Source organism: Anguilla anguilla, chromosome 16 (genome assembly GCF_013347855.1).
Source record: "Anguilla anguilla isolate fAngAng1 chromosome 16, fAngAng1.pri, whole genome shotgun sequence".
Taxonomy (NCBI): Eukaryota; Metazoa; Chordata; class Actinopteri; order Anguilliformes; family Anguillidae; genus Anguilla; species Anguilla anguilla.
In genome coordinates, this window is record NC_049216.1 from 15,710,101 (window position 1) to 15,730,666 (window position 20,566).

At 42.8% G+C, this 20,566-nt stretch overlaps 1 long non-coding RNA gene across 2 annotated transcripts in view; it reads left to right on the forward strand.

The window, feature by feature from the left end:
• LOC118214900 overlaps positions 1-20,566 on the forward strand; it is a 181,553-nt gene that overhangs the window by 33,000 nt on the left and 127,987 nt on the right. For both annotated transcript variants that reach the window (XR_004762711.1, XR_004762710.1), the window contains exon 3: positions 12,106-12,148. This is a non-coding gene — a long non-coding RNA (uncharacterized LOC118214900). The remainder of the gene's footprint in view (positions 1-12,105; positions 12,149-20,566) is intronic.

Here is a 20,566-nt window from a genome sequence, read left to right on the forward strand (position 1 = left end):
TGGCCTAGTTTTAATTAAGAACCTGTTGTTAACGGTGTTTCTGTGAATCGCTGGTCGGGATTGGGTCGTGCGCCGCCGCAGTCCGACCCCTCTGCCGCGGCGGTCCGCGCTCCCGCCGTTCGGTTTAAACGTTCATCCCCCCGTTTACGCCGCGAGAGACCCGGCGCACGCGGGCCAGCGGGCCGCACGAGCGCCGGGCCGCCCGCCGCCCTTATTTACTCTCAGCCCGCGCTGCTGTCAAAAGATGCATCAACTCGTGTCAGGCCAGATCAGAGGCCTAATCCCGCCCCCGTGTTTCTTCGCCTCTTTTTTCTACCCCCGTCTTTCTCCCTTTCCCTCCGTCCGAAAGCCTTTTCCCCGGCAGCGGGAGCGGCTGATTGCTGTCCGCGCGGTAAACCCACAGGTAACCCCGAGGAAAGCCGGCTCCGACGGCAAACTAATTCTTTGAGGGAGTTTGGAAGGAGACGGCTGTGGCGGGGAAATCTAATATCGGGGGGCCTTCCTAAAGGTCAAGATTTGCTGTCTGGAAGCGCAGCTCAAACATAAATGCTCGGTAATGCGGGCTGCCGTGATTGCTTTACTCTCTCTAGACAATGTCAATTTTGTCCAAGTAGCCGCAGATTAAGGCTGTGGCGTGTCAAGGGCCCTCGGAGGCGGCGCGGTCTTCTGTAAGACACAGGTCCTAAAGCCCAAGTCTATTACCGCCGACGCCCACAGGACAGATGTTTGAGGCTTAGGGGGGCGATGGAGAATAATAGCGCATTACATTCTTAATGTCTCCGAGATGCAGGGCTCGAGAGAGAGAATTCTCCCGTGATCCAAATGCCCTTTTTTCCTCTCTCTCCCCCCTCTCCCCCCCCCCTCCTCCTCCTTTTTCTCCTCCTTTCCCCCTCCATCCTCTTGTCCTTTTCTTCCCTTCCCATCCTGACTGCGGGACCCGCACTGCCTCCTGAGCTATGAAATCCTACCCCGGAGCTACGCGCCACACAGCCCATTCATCACAGCCGTGACCCGCGCAGATAGCGGAGAGGATACAATAGGCTAATAAACTCATTAAAGCCGTGCGCCTGTGAGTGTGTGTCTGCGAGCATATGCGTGTGTCCAGGCCTGTGCACTGTGTATATAGACCACTATGTTATATATATAGGTATGTAGGTGTGTACATTTATATAAATATACATACATACACGTAAGGTGTTATGGAAAACACAACACGGTGGAACGGAGGGAGGGGGCGGGTCTTTCTCCTTTGTGCCGGGGATTAATTCACAGAGTAATCAGCAAACCGTACGGGGGGAAAAAAAAAATTCATTACCCCCCTCCTATAAGTTCAGTGTTGACGCATCAATCTTCGTGGGCACGGTGGGCCGGGGGGGGGGAAGGGAGGCCCCCGCGTCAAACCTGTGGCGCGGCCCGACCGCGATCGCCCGCCATCAAACGCGTAAAGGTATGAATCATCGCCGGGGGGGAGAACTGACACGGAATTTAAACACCCGACGCTGGACCCAACGAGGGCCATGATTTATTTATCATTGCAGCGCTGCCGCGGCGTTGGACACATATATAGAAATAAGCTTTAGTTATATATTTGTTTTCATAATGAACTCGCCGGCTGAGGGGATTGATTCATTTTTAGTTCAGCGCTGCCGGGCTTCGGCGCGCCGCGCACGGAAGCCATCGGAGAAAGGGTGCTCCGCTCGCCGCGTTCGCCGCCCTCGCCGTTTTACCTCCAGCGGAGGAGGGGACAGACCCTCCCCCCCATCCCCCCGGCTCCTAAGACCTAATGCTGAAAGATCACCTTGGGCCTTTCCTCTTTGCAAGTTTTTCAGTCCGCTCAAATGCAGAAGCACTGGTCAGCGATAACACGCTACTAACATTGGCCATTTTCTTTGTACCTTTTATGTTACTTTTGAAACTGATAATAAGCTGTGGCCTGATATGATGTGCTGTAATTTAACATTTTTGAGTTTTGAGTGATGGCGAGGTGCTATAACTGGCTAGTATTTGGTAACGGACGTGCTGGAAGTGGTTGGTTTTAGCTGGAATGGAATTGTGGTGTTCCTACACCAGTGCCCTCTGCACCCCCACCCCCTCCCGTCCCCCCGGTCCCTAAACCCCTCTGCCATCCCCCCCCCCCCCCCCAAACACACACACACACCCCTGGGCTGATGGTACACCTTGATGAGAGGAGAGAGTGAGGGTAATTCAGACTTCAGGCTTAATTAATCTTGTGTCTCTTTTGATGAATGGCTCCTAAATTGCGCTGTAATGGTGTGATATCTCTCTTCAGGCGGAGGGGCTGTCCACTCGGCTGTTGACAGAGGCAGTGTGAAAGTCAAAATGGGGGACTACCAGGAGGCCCCTCGCCTGGCTTTGTTTGCGAAAGTTTTCTCTGCTTTCGCGGTGCCAGCCGTACTCTGGCGCTATGCACAGCGAGAGGCCGTACGTCCGCGTGTTCTCTGCGCCCTGTTCTAAGAGCACGCGTGTGCGTGTGCTTAGGCCTGGCTGACGTCCGGGCTCTTCGTCCCGTGCGATGTTTGTCAGTTTTGACACAAAAGGATTTATCTGTAAAAACTCGGTGCTATTTTTGGCCCTAGATGAATATCTGCCTGGGGGGTACATGCATTATGCTGATGGATTCAGTGTTTACCCTGCTAATGAGAAGTGCTTACAAGCCTTAAAAACCTTTTTTTAAAATATATATATATATATATATCTCACACTCACCAAGATGATTTTGATGTTTTTGATGGTGATGGTAGAGAAGAAAAACCAGAGGCTTATAAAGGTGATAAGTAATCGTGCTACTTTAAATGATAAGTAATTATTATACTTCCAGAGGAACCAAACAAACAGCTAATAATGGAAAGCTATTAATTGTTCATTTAGCCCTGCCACAGCCCATTTGCCATTTAATTGTGCTCCAGTGTGGTGTGGAAGGACGACGTGTTGTTGCGGTTATTTATGTGGCCGGGAATCAGGACCATCCCTCATCACTTCCTGGAGAAAGTCCGCGTTTTGAGCTCGCTCTGCTCTTTCCCTGTTGCTGCGTTGCTGTCTTCATCGATTCGCCAGTTACTCACATCTGTGGATTTTTTTAGACCCCTCTTCCCATCTCGCAGCCGACAGATGCCTGTTCACAAACAGTCATGAACAGACATTGTACTGGCCATCGCGTCCTCTACTGATGACCGTTGTCTCATTTGCCCAGTTTCACGATGCTACCGGAAGAGAGAGAACCCATTTGCAGTGGCGTCAAAATCAAAGCAAAAGCAGAGCTTGTTATCCCTTCTGATTTTAACCATCTTAAGTTATAAATTACATTAATATGCTGATCAGTGCGAATTATGCATGCCATATTTATGCCTGAATTTCAGTCATTTTTGAACAAAAATTATGTTTGCATCTCATAAACTGAAACAAATATTTACTGAAACATGAGGCACACTGTGTTTCACACTGATCAGTTTTATACCAATTCATTTAGCTGAGATTTTTTTGTTCACAAGCCCTTGCCTGCATGCAACATTACATGAAGAATGGGATCGTCCCACACGGTTACAGTTGTTGTTTGAGGACAATAAACTAAACCCACCTCTTTAATCTTTAATGATCCTTTGCTAATCCCTCAGTTTAATGGGCTAACCCTCAGGGAAGGCTTGTTCTCCTCACGGTACAAACCTACAGACAAATGGCTCCACTCAAAACACAAACGCAAGGCTTGATTCTGTAGATTGGCTGTGGGGCTGTAGTTTTTTATATTGGCAATATTTTGTCTGAAATTGACTCGGTGTTTTGACACCAGATCAGCTGGTTCTGAGGATGTTAAATCACTTGTTTGGAGTTTGAGTTATATTTTATTTGTGTGTGATAGGGTGGGCAGTGTTGTATAAGGGGTCAGATTTGGGCTTGTAATGGAAAGGTACTTATCCTACAAATTGCTTCAATATATCTCCAGCTGTGTAAATGGATGCTGTGTAAAAATGCTAAACTTGGTTAAGAGTGTCTGCTAAAATGGCAGCAATGTCATTTTATACAAATAATGTCTCACTGTAAAATGGTTTAAAATGGCTCTAAAGTTTAACAGCAGAGGTTATGTCTTCAATACTTACTCTGTGTCCTTCACCGCAGTTCACTTGACTGAAGAATATCGCCATTAAGACCCAGTCAAGAAAAGTCTAACGACTGTGTTTCAAGCACCCGGCGACACCACAGTAGCTCTCAAGGGTTAAAAGCACTCTGTATAAAGGACTGTGGATGAGTGATATTTTTAAGCTACGCCCTGTCCTAACAGAGCTAATAGTTAAAACTAACGATGTCATAAATTTACTCAGCTAATGTGGTGGGAGGGAACAGAGCCGGATGATCAGGTGGCAGGGGGCAGGGGTGGGGGAGGGGGTCAGGGTGTGGGTGCTTGCGATGGGGGTGGAGCTGTAATGAGATTCACTGGTCCGGTCCAGCTGATGAACTTGATTAAGCTAATCTCATCTCCATCAATGCAGCGCGTCGATACCCACAGTCACATCAGTCATCGCTAAAGGGTAACTGTGTCGCTGTGGCCCAGGCCGGTCGCCACGGAGATCCGATGGGCTTTTCCCTGAGCAGCTTCAGCTCCAGCCTGGCTCAGCTTTGTCTCAGAGCTGGGAAAGTGCACTACTACTTCTACAACTACTAGTACTACTACTACTGCTAGTGCTACTAATACTACTACTATTGCTACTAGTACCACTTCTACTATTACTGCTGCTACTACTACTGCTACTAGTCATCCTGCTACTGCTAATATTACTACTACTAATACTAATACAACTATTAATAATAATTTTTAAAATGGTTGTTGATGCATGTCCACTAATGGAATATAAAAAAACAGGAAGGAGTTTTTTATAATTTATATATCTGAAAATATCATGTTTGCCGCTTGTTCCGAGTTGTGTGCCTGTATAGTAGCTGAAATGAATGCACTGGTCCTTGAATGTGATTACCTGCGATTGAGGCCTCACACAAAAGAGGAGATTAAGCTCCCTCTGATTACAGCTCCTCAGATGCACAAGCATGGCTCACTGCCAGGCAGCATGGAGGAGCCGCTCGTTACCAGGGAGGGACACTGACCGTTAGCCAGCACTGACTTCCAGTCAGTAATGTGGTCATTACCAGGGAGAGACCGTTAGCCAGCACTGACTTCCAGTCAGTAATGTGGTCATTACCAGGGAGGGACACTGACCGTTAGCCAGCGCTGACTTCCAGTCAGTAATGTGGTCATTACCAGGGAGGGGCACTGACCATTAGCCAGCACTGACTTCCAGTCAGTAATGTGGTCATTACCAGGGAGAGACACTGACCGTTAGCCAGCACTGACTTCCAGTCAGTAATGTGGTCATTACCAGGGAGGGGCACTGACCGTTAGCCAGCACTGACTTCCAGTCAGTAATGTGGTCATTACCAGGGTGAGACACTGACCGTTAGCCATCACTGACTTCCAGTCAGTAATGTGGTCATTACCAGGGAGGGGCACTGACCGTTAGCCAGCACTGACTTCCAATCAGTAATGTGGTCATTACTGGGCAGGGATACTGACCGTATGCCACCACTGAATCACAGTCAATAATCCAATCAGTTTAATCGCATGGATACTGCCTTTAAACTAGTACTCAGTCATTCTCAGTCATTACTATTGCATGGATACTGACCTCAAACCAGTACTGACTGGCAGTCAGTAACCCAGCCATTACTGCTGCAGGGTTGCTGACCTTAAACCAGCATTAACTAACAATTATTAGCCCAGTCATTACCACCAGAGGGCTAGTGAACTTAAACCAGCACTGACTTATAATCAATAACCCAGTCATTATCACTAGAGCAATACTGCCCTTAAACCAGCACTGACTTATAATCAATAACCCAGTCATTATCACTAGAGCATACTTCCCTTAAACCAGCACTGACTTATAATCAATAACCCAGTCATTATCACTAGAGCAATACTTCCCTTAAACCAGCACTGACTTATAATCAATAACCCAGTCATTATCACTAGAGCAATACTTCCCTTAAACCAGCACTGACTTATAATCAATAACCCAGTCATTATCACCAGAGGCAATACTGCCCTTAAACCAGCACTGACTTATAATCAGATACCCAGTCATTACTCACCTAGAGGGCAGTGACCTTAAACCAGCACTGACTTATAATCAATAACCCAGTCATTAGCAACTAGAGCAATACTTTCCCTTAAACCAGCACTGACTTATTAATCAATAACCCAGTCATTATCACTAGAGCAATACTTCCCTTAAACCAGCACTGACTTATAATCAATAACCCAGTCATTATCACTAGAGCAATACTTCCCTTAAACCAGCACTGACTTATAATCAATAACCCAGTCATTACCACCAGAGGGCTAGTGAACTTAAACCAGCACTGACTTATAATCAATAACCCAGTCATTATCACTAGAGCAATACTTCCCTTAAACCAGCACTGACTTATAATCAATAACCCAGTCATTATCACTAGAGCAAATATTTCCTTAAACCAGCACTGACTTATAATCAATACCCAGTCATTACCACCTAGAGGAACACTGCCCTTAAACCAGCACTGACTTATAATCAATAACCCAGTCATTATCACTAGAGCAATACTTCCCTTAAACCAGCACTGATTTATAATCAATAACCCAGTCATTACCACCAGAGGAACACTGCCCTTAAACCAGCACTGACTTATAATCAATAACCCAGTCATTACCACCAGAGGAACACTGCCCTTAAACCAGCACTGACTTATAATCAATAACCCTTCTCTCTCAGCCTCTGCTCCCCCAGCCACCAGAACCTGTCAGCCCTGGTTTGCAGCCGTGAGATCTCTCAATCTGGCGGAGCACAATTGGTTTGCCCTCTGTTGCCCTGGACAACAGACACTCTTTAGAGCGGATGACCTGGGTTCAAAGCATAGCTGCAAACAGATCAAAGACATTCCATTTTTTTGTTGCAGTTATTTATCATTAGTGTGAATAAATAGATCTGTATTCGTCAGGATTACTGTCACCATAAGGTGTGCACCGGATGCTGATTTCTGGCAGCAGAACTGGTTTAGCTGTTATTCATTGTGCACAATGAATGAATGCTGTGACCTTCAGCAGTGCAACAAAGTTTTCTGTGTGCTGTGTAAACTCACTGAGAATCTGTGTTAAGATTGTGTGTGTGTGTGTGTTTGCGTGTGCGTGTGTCATTTCTGCCAGGCGGTTTGCTTTGAATTGTGTACAGTTGGAGAACTTTTGGAGACCTTTCCGAAAATAATTACTCAAGTAATTAAACAAATCCAACAAGCATATTCATGTTTAATTCATTATATTAGGGAAAAATGTGTTTGAGGATGAAATGAAGATCCTGTATATTTACATTTAAACATTTTCATCTGTGAGGAGTATTATAACAGTGTTTGGTTAATAATTACACTTTAAATAAATAAATAAAATATATGTATTTATAAAATGTATTTACAAGTATTTGTGTCATTGGTTGCCCACAGTCTGCATTTAAATAATGGTTTGAAGCGTATATATGCTCATATGCATGTGTGCTTTTCCCCATCACCACCTTATTTATCTTCTATGCAAATTACACTCATAGCAAACAAGTTCTTCGTAAAATATGTATTTGAAGTAAACATTGCCCAAAGTGGTGAAAGTGTGAATTTGTTTTGAGCAATATATATATATTTGGATATTGGGTTGCCCTGCTAATTTCCATTGAGAACAAACAACTTATAACAATATTTTGTATGTATTTTGAAAGTTTATTATTATTATTGTTATTATTAATAATAATAATAATAATAATAATAATAATAATAATAATAATAATAATGTTTTTGTTGTTTGATGATGGCAATGGTTGTCATTATTATTGTTGATTGTTGATAAGATAATGTGAAGTTTAAAGTCATTGTTGTTGTTATTATGAATAATAATAGTAACAATAATAATAATAATAATAGTAGTAATAATAGTAGTAGTAGTAGTAATAATAATATGATCATTATTAGAGACGCGGTGTGAAAGGGACGGGCAGCCGGGCCCTGGCTCAGCGCAGCTGTGTGGCTCTGCAGAGGAATGACCCAGGAGGTTTTCCGCAGGGGAGGAAATAACGAATGGGGCCGCAGCGTTAGCGGGCGCACGGCGCCGGGGCCACAGCCGCGCGCCGGAGACTGAGCAGCCCCGGGGGCCCCGCGTGCTTTCCACCGCCGGCCCCCGGGGACCCCCCACTCATTTACATGAAAAGGGCCGTGGCCCCATGGATCAGGAGCAGCAGCGCTGGTGTCGGACTGCATCAGAAACACCAAGCCAGAGCATACGGCAGGGGGGCTGGGGGTGCCGTTTCCTTTTAATGTCTCTTTAAAGACAATGGTGTGTTCATCAGTGTTTATTTACGCTCATTTCATATCAGCTGATTAATGATGAGCAGAGCAAGATCTCTTGTGTGTGTGTGAGGGAGGGAGCAAAATGTTGATTTGTCTTTATAGGTGGCTATATGCCCCCTTTTTTGGGTATAAATATTTATGCCCGGACAACCCTGCATCTGCGGTTACCCTTGATGCACTTGAACCCTTTGACCCCTTCCCTTTTCATCTTTGATTCCCATGATCCCTCACCGTCCATAATTGTTTACGCAGCACTATTGCCAAATATCTACTGTAGTTTCTCTTCTCTTTCATCAAGACTCTGCAGCGGTGGTGGTGTTGAGTGATTTTGTATTTTATATTGTGTTTGGGCTGGGATTTAAAGTGTGGTCTCCGGTGTCTTCCTGGCCGTTACTCCTGTCCTGTGCCCATGGCTGGCAGGGGTGTTAGGGGAAGCCTTCACTCCCAGCATTTCCCTGCCAAAGCCCCCACTGCCAGTCTGCCTGGACCTGAGGGGGGGGGGGTCTAATAAATGCCTTCTGCAGACACTCCACTTTTCAAAGATCTCCATTTATAACCTTTACTGGTCTCCGTAGGATCATTACAACCATTAGACTGTGGACTCAGCAACTGCTTCAGCTCTTCAGCCGGTACAACGGAGACTTTATTTTTCTCCTTCCTTCGTTTTTTTCTCTTTTTTTAAACTCCTGTTGGGGAGCTGGCGTGTGCAATATAAGCGATTTCTCTCTCCGATCGCTCAGTAAGTAAATGGAACGCTTCTTTTTTCTGCCCCGTTATTTAAAAAAATGAAGAGAGAGAGAAAAAATAGCGTCCTTTGATACCTCTTCCTCCATCAAACCGCAGTAATCCAGATTTACACACTTTAAAACCTCAGCTATCTCCACCTACCATCCAAGGAGATGGAGTAATTAAATTGGTACTTTTTACAAGTCGTACTCAATAAATCTGAATAAATTAACAAGGCATTACTAAGACTGCTACATTAAATTTGCATAGTGCGTTTAATGAATATGCAACTGCAAGTGAAAAGGTCTGCTACTGTGAACCCTCCAAATTAGCATAACTACTTCCAGCATGTTTCTTAAATAATGCACTCATTTGCACATCACTGAGTTGGCTAATTCTAACTTCAGTCAGGGTAGCCTTGTAATTAAGACTCTTGCTTTAATTTTTAATGAAGTTTATGTTACATCAATCCTGACAGTAATGAGGGGGACATGGAAACAAAAAGGCTGCTAATAATTAAATTCACAAACCAGTTCGAGGGATAATAATTCCTGAGGAGAAATTACATGACTAATTATTAATTAAATATTCATACTATTGCAGAGGCTGGCTCACTTAACTGCTCGCCTTGTTGCCAGTAATGCTGAGAAGCAAAATGCCTTTTCTACAGCCATTCTGACTTGAAGGTCTCGGATCCATTTTAGTGTGCGATTAATCATGATGACACCCGGGATAAAATGCTTTTAATTGGTCTCATTTTACTGAGCTGAGGAATCACCTCCATGGGTGTAGTTCCTGTTGAGTTTCTCTGACAAAGTTTAAAGCGCACACACCGCTTTGTTCCGATTGTTTGACCTATTTTATTTTATTTTACCGGTATGGGGGAGATCTTGTCATTTCACTGAGAGCTCTGCCTTCAACTCTGTGCTGATTGTAAGGCTGCCTTACCTTTCCCTACAACTCATAACCTTTTTTAAAAGAGGTGAATGTAAATGTTGTGTAAACGGGAAAAAGTAACACTGCGTTGACATATTTTGCAAGGCAAGGCCAAACCAAGTTGCAGCTGATTTGACCCTACCCCTTTCGTGTTTACCCCAAAATCATTCAGCAGTAACATTTGCAATGCTATCTGTAAATAAAAACAGATATAAAGATCATAAATTGCTCTTTTTTGGTTAAATGAATAATTCTGACACAAATTTCATGTTGGTGTCGTTGTCAGTATATCCTGGAATGATTTTTATCCCTGAGTTATAAATATGAACCATGTTACAGTGAGACTTGACCTGGTCATTCGTCTGCCCTCTCTCAGGTGGTCCACGCTGGCTTGGGTTCAGCCAGAGATACCAGAGATGGTGTGCCTCGTTGTCAGCAGGGCTCTTCTGATGTAATTACAGACAAAATTGTTGTCAGCTAAAGAACCAGCGCAGGCTATTAAAAAAGTGAATGTTCAAAGGAAATAACGGTTCAGAATTGTAAACACTTGTGCATTTTTTCTTTCATAATTCCTTAATGCTTTGGAAGGAAAATCAATTAACACATGTTTGAGTCTTGATAATTAGGTTTTGTAGAGACTGTACAAACAAGAATGTCTCTGTGATTTCTTTTTACATTATTCAGAATAAAATGTATTTTAATGTTTGTTTCGTTTCTAATGTGTCCTTGCTTTTTTGATGTAGCTTGCCAGGGGAAATATGTAATGAGTTTAAAACCAATAAATATTAAGATTTTATGTTTGGTGCTTTCAGCTGTATCCTCTGTATTGCTTTGGCTGATGAACCTAAAGATTGATCATGCATTTCTGGCAAACCAACAGTGCACATTTACCTGGCTAAATTAATTGTTTTGACTGGTGCTCAACGGTCTCTGAATTACCGTACATCTAAAGGACTTTGAGCAAACGGGAAAATGGCTTTTCGGTACTCGTGCGATCAACACGCGCAGCTTTTCTCCGTCTCTCTCCAAACCGTTTATCCTTTTCGCTCATTTGTCTGTTTTGTCACTGCTTTTCAAACACGGTTGCTGGTGCGTCACTGTTCAGCGACCGTGCGGTCGCACTGAGAGGGCGCATAAAGAACGTTGCCACAATATTAGCATTCAGAGAGTAAATGCACTTTATCTCCTGAAAGCGCAGTGCTAAACAGTACCAGGTCAGGGCATCTAAATCCATCTTTCTATTAATTTGCTCTATTTCATACATCAAAGTGAATTCCTATTAGGTCCATTACTATAAAACACAGGGCAGAGGTCGCCTCCAGCCATAACTTTTTTTTCCAGCTGCTCCTTGACAGGCTTTTAAGGCATTATTACGGAGCGTGCCACTTCATAACAGTTTGATGTGTTTAATAAGACCTAAAATCCAGGGATGGGACGCTTCCTTTTGAAAACCAACACCTCATGGCACTGTCTGCATGTCTTTGAGTCATCCAAGCTAATATGCCTAATTGTACGTCATAATCTGTCCTTCGAGCTGGATGCTAGTCAGTGCTAGTCTTGACTTATTAGAATGAGAGTGTGTGACGTTCTCTTGGGGTTTTTGTAATGCAAGCATCAATCCCTTCTCTTTGCAGCCCTGTCAGTGCCACACCATACTATTTAAAGCTTCAAATTTGCGTGAATATTCAGAGGTCTGAAGTGTGAATGACACAGAAAAGGAACTCTGAATTGCCTTCAAAAGAAATCTGTGGATGTAGTTTTTATATGAAAAGATATCTCGTGTGTGTACTCATGCATTCAAGGAGGGGGAATGAAAGTTTTTTTTTAAATTTATTTAAACTTGCATGTATTTTAAAGTTAAAGGCAAATGGTGATGATTGAATGCAGGTCTATGTCAGAAGTAGATATGCATTTGTATACATATTGAAAGCTCTGCCTTGTTTTGTGTGTGTACAATATAGAATAGATTCAGAATCTAAAATGACCTGTGCATTATCTTTTTTCTTTTTGCAGAGAACACACACCATCTGGAAAAGGCTCAGGAGTTCAGTCTCAGGTAATATTTTTTGAGTGAATCTGTGATTTCACTTATTTATTTATATTGCCGTGGTAATTTGAGAGGTAACGACTGCTGAGCAGCAATTCTCTGGCCCCGAAATGCAGGGTGAGAAAAAGGAAAAAAACATTTCTTGTCTTTTCTCATTAAGGTAGTCTGCTGTTGTGTGAAACATTCTCATTGCTGCCATGTTTAATTGAACTGTGGAAATGCAATATCAGTAAGACTTAGGGATAAATAACCAGAGCTCCCATTGGTCTCACCGAGAATCTATTGATGTTTCACAAATCCCAGTCAGTACAGACCTAATTGAGTTCCCATGCTGAATTACCTTACATCTAAATGGCATTCAGGTCCACAAATGGAATAATTAGAATTGAGAAAATGGGATGTATCAAGTGTCGTCCCAAGTGACAATAAGACATGGGTATTCACTCAATTGACTGCTTTTATGAAGCAAATCAGGCAACAGGCACTGATTTTTGAAATGGAAACAGTTCATGAATTTATATTGATTCCAAAACATTGACTGTTTTCCCTCTAAGGAAAAGAAAAAAAAGACTGATGCGATAAGTATATTAAAAACAGCACTGCCTGAAGCAAATAGGCATTTTGTGTTTTTTTGAGAGCGAAATGAAAGATGGTGATCATTAAATCTCCAGCACATTATTATTTATTTTATTTTGAATATGTATAGTTTGCATTGAATATGTAGTGTTGAACCAATACATTTGCATAGTGTACAGATTCAGTCACAAGATCTCTTGTCATTATTATCAGAGACTGATATGACTTTTAAAGGTGATGATTCTCCAGGTAAGCACAGATTTACCTTCAGAGCTATTGTTAACCTTTCTATAGCAAATAGTAGTATTACGAGTGCTTTTGCTGAAATGTTTTTAAATCTCCAAAAAATATTTGCTTGGCCAGTATTTTACATGACAAAATCTAATAGCTTCGGCCACCTCAACAAAGTCAATTGTATGTTAAATATACCTTAGCTCCTTATTACTGACTGCTTATTAGTGTTTGCTTATCTTTTTAAAATTAAGTTTAAAATAATTCAAACATGGACTAATCAGCCAAAAACATCCACGCTGTGCCCTTGCAGAACTTGTGCTCACAGAGCAGTGTTTTAAATGACTTCGGTGGCATCGTTTCGGCAGAAGACAGGCCCGCTTCTTGTGCTCGGTTTGAAATGTGGTGCGGGTTTTTACAGGCGCTGTGGACTGGCTTGTGACTGGGTAAATGTTTGTCTGTGTACATGAATAGAAGCACATTCCCGAGCACATCACACCCCGGCACAATATCAACAAACCTTTGAAACTGTAATGAATCTCCACTCCAGCACTGGCTGACTATTCAATTTAAACCACATTTAGGGTACTTCACATTCAAGTAATCACTTCAGTACAGTAATTAGCTCATTTCCAGTCCTCCAAAAGCAACCCACTAATTTTTGTAATCAGCCTTCATTTGGTTAATCGCCGGTTTAATTGATTTAATTACGTCGATCTGCCAAATGGTTCAAGTATAAACCTTGTTTTGTGAAGACGGCTAACCGGTGTTGTGGGAAGTGCTGGGAATTCTTTTTTAAATCCCGCAGTTTTAAAACCAACACGGGGGGCGGGATTTGTTCAGGGGAATGTCTCCCGTGCTCAGGAAGGCCTTCGGGGTGTTCGGCGCCAGTCGGAACGGTCTCGCTCGCCGCGGCGTTCCTCTCCCTCGCCGGCGTGGACCCGAATGAAGGCTCCAATCCCACGAGCGCAGTCACACCTTTCATTTTCCTGCGAGCTGTCAGCTTATCTTTCTCTGCGACCGGTTTTTGGCTGCGATAGGCTTGTGGTGTCCTGTTCAGAACGCCTGGTGTTTCGGAGTGCCGGGTTAGCCCCTGTCTGCAATGGGCAAAATATTTCACAAGCCTAGTCTTACTGCACGTGTAAAGCAAAGCTCCCGGAAAGCTCTGTCTTTTCAAGGCTTTAGGAAAGAATTACAAATGCAACTAGTATGCATCGCTACCAGTTGCATGGTCTGATTAATTCTGTTGAAGAAGGAGGAATTCCACGGAAAGCAATGACAATTAGCTGCTTATATCTATGCTACATACAGATTAGCCATATTTAGTCTATATCTAGCCTATACCTTGCCTACATCTAGGCCAGTGGCAACTAGTGGGCTATGAACCTTAGGAGGCCAGGGGAATGAAGGGCATTCTAGGCTACGTCTGGCAGCCACTCGCAATCCTAGGGAATTGTTTCAAGAAAAATGTGACCTGCATGCTAATATCAGTGAGGTGCAATCATTTAAATCTGATCATTTCCTCTCTTATTAAAGAATTTCACTCAGAAATCATGACTGTCTCATGAAGAGCGAATAGAGCCTAGGCGAAATATCGGCAACTCTGCAATCAACGTCTTCCCCCTACCTCAATTTATTTCAGTTGCAGCAAGTGGCATTCCATTCATACAGAATATATCTCCGTTAGTTAATATAACCTGTTTTATAACCAGATGGCAGTTCCAAGTGGCAGGCTGGATTATCTAACAGGTTTTGACAATAATGTGCAATATTTAAGTGAAAACTATCACACATTTCTTGTGTGAAACAAGCCCCTGAAGAGCAGACAGGGCCAGCAGTTTAATCACTCAGTAACCAGGCAACCAGTAAACAGCGCCCCCTTCTCATACCAAGAGGAATGGAAAGACAGATTTTTTTGCATCCCAACTTTGAAATGGAATAGCCGGTTTTGGTCTACACTCTGATTTGATGCTCTTTTTTTTTCTTTGTCACTAAGGGATTCAAATAATCTTGAAAAAAGCCTCAGTTTTCTCTACAGCTGCCATGTGGCCATTTAGCTGTTGTTTGCCTGCAAGCTAACTTACTTGGCTAACTGTCCAGTACTAAACAAGGCTAGCAGTTATGTTAGTTAGCTAAATAAAAGTTTAGCTGTGTAAAGTAAAAATAAGACCATACCAATCACCCATCAATTACAAGCCCAGTTACTTCAACGCTCGGTTCTACCTAATAAGTCTAAAATGTAGCATAATGAAGGACGCTGGTGTTTTTCTTTGTTTTTTTACGGTCTGTTTGAACAGGCTTGACCTTTGTTGCGAAGAGTCCCCCCTGCAGTGCATCCGAAATGTCCCGTGAATGCATTACCCCGCTGTTGAGCTATCCCCGAGTCAGATCACATAAGGGTTAAGGGACACCGTGGAGCGACTGGACACTCCAGAGCAGATATATCTCCATGGTGACTTAACCCCACAACACTTCTTGTTAACCGGATCCCCTCTCACACCTGTGATTGTAGACTTAACCCCACAGCTCTTGTTCTCCAGATGTCATTCCACGCATTTGACTGGACGGCAATTTATTCTCTGCCCTTTCTCTGTCCTTATTTAAAAAGAAATTTGCCCTGTTTTGTGATGATGCCATTCTTTTAGGGTTCATGCCTTATACTGCCATCATGGTGGTGACAGGTTTTCTGAAACTCAATTATTTGGGATTGTAATGGCTGTGTGTGGGGGGGGGGGGGGGGGGGGGGGTGGTATGGTGGCAGGAGGGAGCAGACATTTCGCCGGTAATGATCAGAATTAGGCTCTTCAATCCGGACCTGTGTCTGGCTGAGGCGCGCGGTGGTCTTTTGTTCCGTCCAGTGGTACTTGACATTTGTGAGAGGCGTGGGCTGCGGGTTGCTCTCACAGCCCGAGCTGCAGGTCCAGGGCCGCATTAGCTCTGCCTCTGATTGCAAGCAGCCGTAATCAGAACACCATTATCTTCTCTTCCCCACTCCCGCATACCTCTGCAAGAACTGAGAATAGTCTCTAGTAATCATTTTGATGGTCATTTGAACCAGCCTGTAGTTCTATACCCTCCCTCTCCAGGTCTCCAGCTTTAAAAAAAAACACAAGCCTAGTCTTTAAATAATAATAATAATAATAATAATAGTAGTAGTTGTTGTTGTTGTTGTTATCATTATTGTTATTATTATTATTAATATTATGGCTTGCGCTTATGTAGTGCCTTTCTTCTCAGATCTCAAGAGTTGCTGTACCAAAATTCAGTCAGTCCCAATGAAGTGAAACATTGTCTTTTAAAAATGGAAGTATGTAATTGCTGAAATTATAGTCAGAAGCAAATGTATTGAAAACATTTGAAGTATTGAATAAAACTGTATGTGAGTGTTTGTCTAATTCACATATAATTTACATATATTTCTTAAGGAAAATATAAAATCTGAAGAAAGGTTGATTAGCATGCTGGGCTTTATAATTTATAGTGCTCAGTCTCCTTTTATTTCACTCCCTATAAGCACAGAGTGTCTGTGGTTTAAACTGCAGAAATTTAATAGAAACACACTGGGAGAATAAGTACGTATATAAAGACACTACAACATGTTACCAGGCTGTTTTGACATTACGAACAGGAAATTACTGAAATTTCTTCCCTTTATACATTCAGACAAGACCCACATACGAATGAGTCATATACAAATTCTGTTAAACTTAATCAAACGATTGATGGTTTTTTCTCTTACTGCATGGGTTAATACATACTTTAATGAACTCCATTAATACAGTGATAAGTAATTCATTAAACTCACTGAGACACCTGCCTCCTATATTGATAAAATGATAAAATAGGTAAATAAACTCCTTAACTTTTATCTTTATGTAACAAAATGGCACCCACAGCAGCATTGCTTTAATCAACACATGACTGAAGTATATCACCTGGCCAGGGAATGATGAATGTAGATCAGCGCCAATTAACACCTCAGTCAGATCTAATAAATGTAACGGCCAGTGGATCTAAGCCAGAGACACAGAGCACCCTGAGGACCAGGGTGTGAACAAAGACTGCACTTACGCACAGTTTACGTACTCAATGGACCTTGCTGATCCATTTAGTACACACACAAGTCTGGCTTTTCCATTTAGCCTTCTCTGTTTTTTTTTCTTTCTTCAAATGACATTGAACATATTAGTGCAATTGTAATGAATGTCTTGTGATCTTTACATCAGCACGGGGCTGAATGAGCAAAAGAAGGGGAGTGCGCCGGACGCTAACACAACTGAAAGGCTACGCGTGGCGCTCTCGCTGCAAAAGCCCCTGTTGACTCAGGAAACTGTTATTAGTCCAAAGGGGTGAAAGTCGCATGGGTTTTTTTAATGTCAGGGATAAATTAATTGTAACAATTTTTATCGGGTCTTTTAATTTTTTCCTATCATTGGTGCTAGTGAATCAGTGCTGCCCCACTTCCCTTTAGCCCATTGAGTGCTGGAGCATAAGCTCTTTACGTTTAAATGTGTTGGACATGTCGACAGCGGGAAGGGGCTGGGCTGTGAGTCACTGTGGTGTGGAAAAGCAAGGTGGAGCTGTGGAACTGTAAGCTGTAATTGCGTTGCACGCATACAGCAAATACTGAGGCCGTTTAACCTTTAAGAGCAGTCTTTCCCAAGCTGTAGATCAGCGTCATTGTCATTTATGTGGAGCTGTTTTGTAGGTCCTTGTGCCTGCAGTCGCACCCATGCAGCTGTTGGGCACTGCAGCAGTGGATATCTTACTAGTGCTTGGGCTTACCCATCTATCTTGAATTAAAAAGATAAATGCACTCAATTATAAAATGGGTGGCAGTGGGCAGCTAGTGAGTGGACATCGGTGTGGTGTGGTGTGGTGTGGAATTTTAGAAACTTGACTTATAACCAGAAGGACGCAGGTTGAAATCTCAAACCTAGAAAGGCTGTAATGACCTCAAACAAGTATTTCTTGACCAGTTACCCATTATGTGTAACTAGTTTATATGTAGAATGCTTCTTATACAGGTACATAAGTGCAGTCGTAACTGTAGTTTGGTATAGCCTGCTCGACAAGTGGCAGGAGTGGTGCAAGCTGTGTGGAAAGGAGGCGAGTCGCATGCGCATTAAAGTATTAATGGCTGTCCATAACTACACATTACTCAGCATGAGAGAGCGTATGAGTAGCTCTTAATACAGACGCAGAAATAAACAGCCACTGGCGAGATGCTGTCTGCCGGTGTCATAAGCAGCAGTGTGTTCTGGGTGCTCTGTCCTTTCCGGGCGGTTTGCTGTACTCTGTCCTCAGTGGTGACTAGTGTTTTTGGCATCCGGGTGGCCTGTATGGGGTAGAATCATGAGAACAAAAGACAAACAGGAGTGCCTCAACAGCATTCATCCTCAACCCACATCAAGCCCACTTACAGGGGCCACCTACTGCAACCACTCATGGAGTGGAGGACATGTGCATAATGGAGGAAGAGACACATACACATGCGTATGCAACTGCACACAGACACACACAGTCACACACGCACACGTACGCATATGCAACTGCACACATACACGCACCCACAGGCGCATACACAGTCACACACACGCACACATACGCGTATGCAACTGCACACACACACCTCTGCAAGAACACGCACCCACAGGCGCATACACGCAGACACTCACAAATGCACACACATACACATACACTTAAAGCAAACACAATTGAGCATGCGTCGCTTGCTCTTTAAGTAAACCCCAGAAATGTGCCTGCCGTGTTTGGGTGAAGACTTTTTGGAGGAGTTCCAGTGTCTAAATCCCCCCCACCCCCCCTGGCTGTCCCTGAGGAGGGCTACTTGCCTTCGGTACAGCAGGTTCAGGCAGATGCTGGACTGGATTCAGCTCAACAGCAGACTCGCTGTATTATTTATAAGGTTTATGTACAAGGTGGCACATCTGACAGCTTAATCATGCTGCCACCAGTCTGTTATGAAACTCAGACAACAAATTTAAAGATTTTCCAACATATGTATGATCAATATGCCTATCTACATATACACTATATGTATGTACTGTATATGCAGCATGTGTGCATATATAGTGTACTCTATGTATAGAGTATGCAGAAAGGGAGATCTGTTTTTACATTACTTGACTACAGGAAACCATATGAAAAGAGGCCTCCCTCATTATATTTGTCATTGCAATATACTAAGAACTGTTTGTAGAACAAACTTTCAGAATGCATGCCAGTGCAATCACGTCTCTCTTCTCTCTTGTAATGTAACCAGGAATGGTCATTTCTGTCTCATACTGCGCCTGGGGAAAACAGAGTAGCAGATAAAATGGGTGTGAGGTGAACAGATAGCCAGTTTGGGAATTTGGCTAATGCAATAGGGAAAATGTGTGCAATGAAGTTTAATGAAACTTCATAAAACTATACAAGTAATGGAATCCAAATGCAAACCTTTTGTGTGTTAAAGATTAAAACTTCAGCCAATATTTGTAACAAACACAAGCGTTGCCCTTAACGTGAAAAATTTACTTTAAGCAAATATAACCAATGAAACAAAATGTATGAACTTCATATTCTTATATAGATTACCAGGATGGAAAAGAATCATCTTGAATTAGCAGATCTGTTCTCACAGGGTTTACTGTCCTTCTGTGCGTCATGGAGCATTGAACTGAATTTAGCACGCTTTTAGATGGAGCTTTAAGCATGAAAAGGCCGGTGTTTTAAAAGTGGCCTGACCAATGAATCCCAAGCAGTAATGCTAGTCGTTTGGCAGCATTGTCTTACTTCCGGTTGCCATGCTTTAGTACAGCGAGCAGAGCTGAATATTATGATATGCCGCCAAATGAATCTGAAGAGTTTGATTCAATTGCAGTTTAAGTGCATTTAGTTAAATCTGACCCAATGTTTCCTACAGATAATTGTTCCCATCACCATACTGGAGAATTGAATTTACTGGGTTTAAAAGAGAAGACTACACACTGACTTGTCCACCAGCACACTTGTAGTGTGTTCTCCCCACTAAGACTTATGTCCAAGAACTGAATATTAGCACCACTAATTTTATGCCATTTGGCTGGAGAACACTGCCTCTTGGCTTCACTGCTGACTCATCTGAAACAGAACAACAAGAAATGAAAAAGGAAGTGTTTTTATTTTTAAGATGAAAGATGAGAGAATAACATCAGTTTTTTATATTTTTTCAATTCATTTTTATCATTATTTATTTTGCTTTAGTGACTTACAGGACGTGCATTAAAATGGTTAGAAAATCACACAATTACTGAAATAATGTGGAGAGAATGTTGAAGATGTACATGCAATGTAGATATTACGAAACTCATATGTGTCATGATCGTAGATTCATGTCACAAAACCTGCGGAACAAAGGGAACTCAATTTATTTGCATATTGGATGATGGCACTCATGCTAAATATTACCCCATTTGCTGTTACGTTCACCTGTTTCCGTTTAATCACAACTGACTTACTATTACGCACATGCTGTGGCTAATGTCACAGCAGTCCACAGCAAATGTAATTATCAGAAGCTGACGTATAAAACTGATGGGAAGACGGTTCCACATGCTCAGTTTTACAATTTCCCCCGCA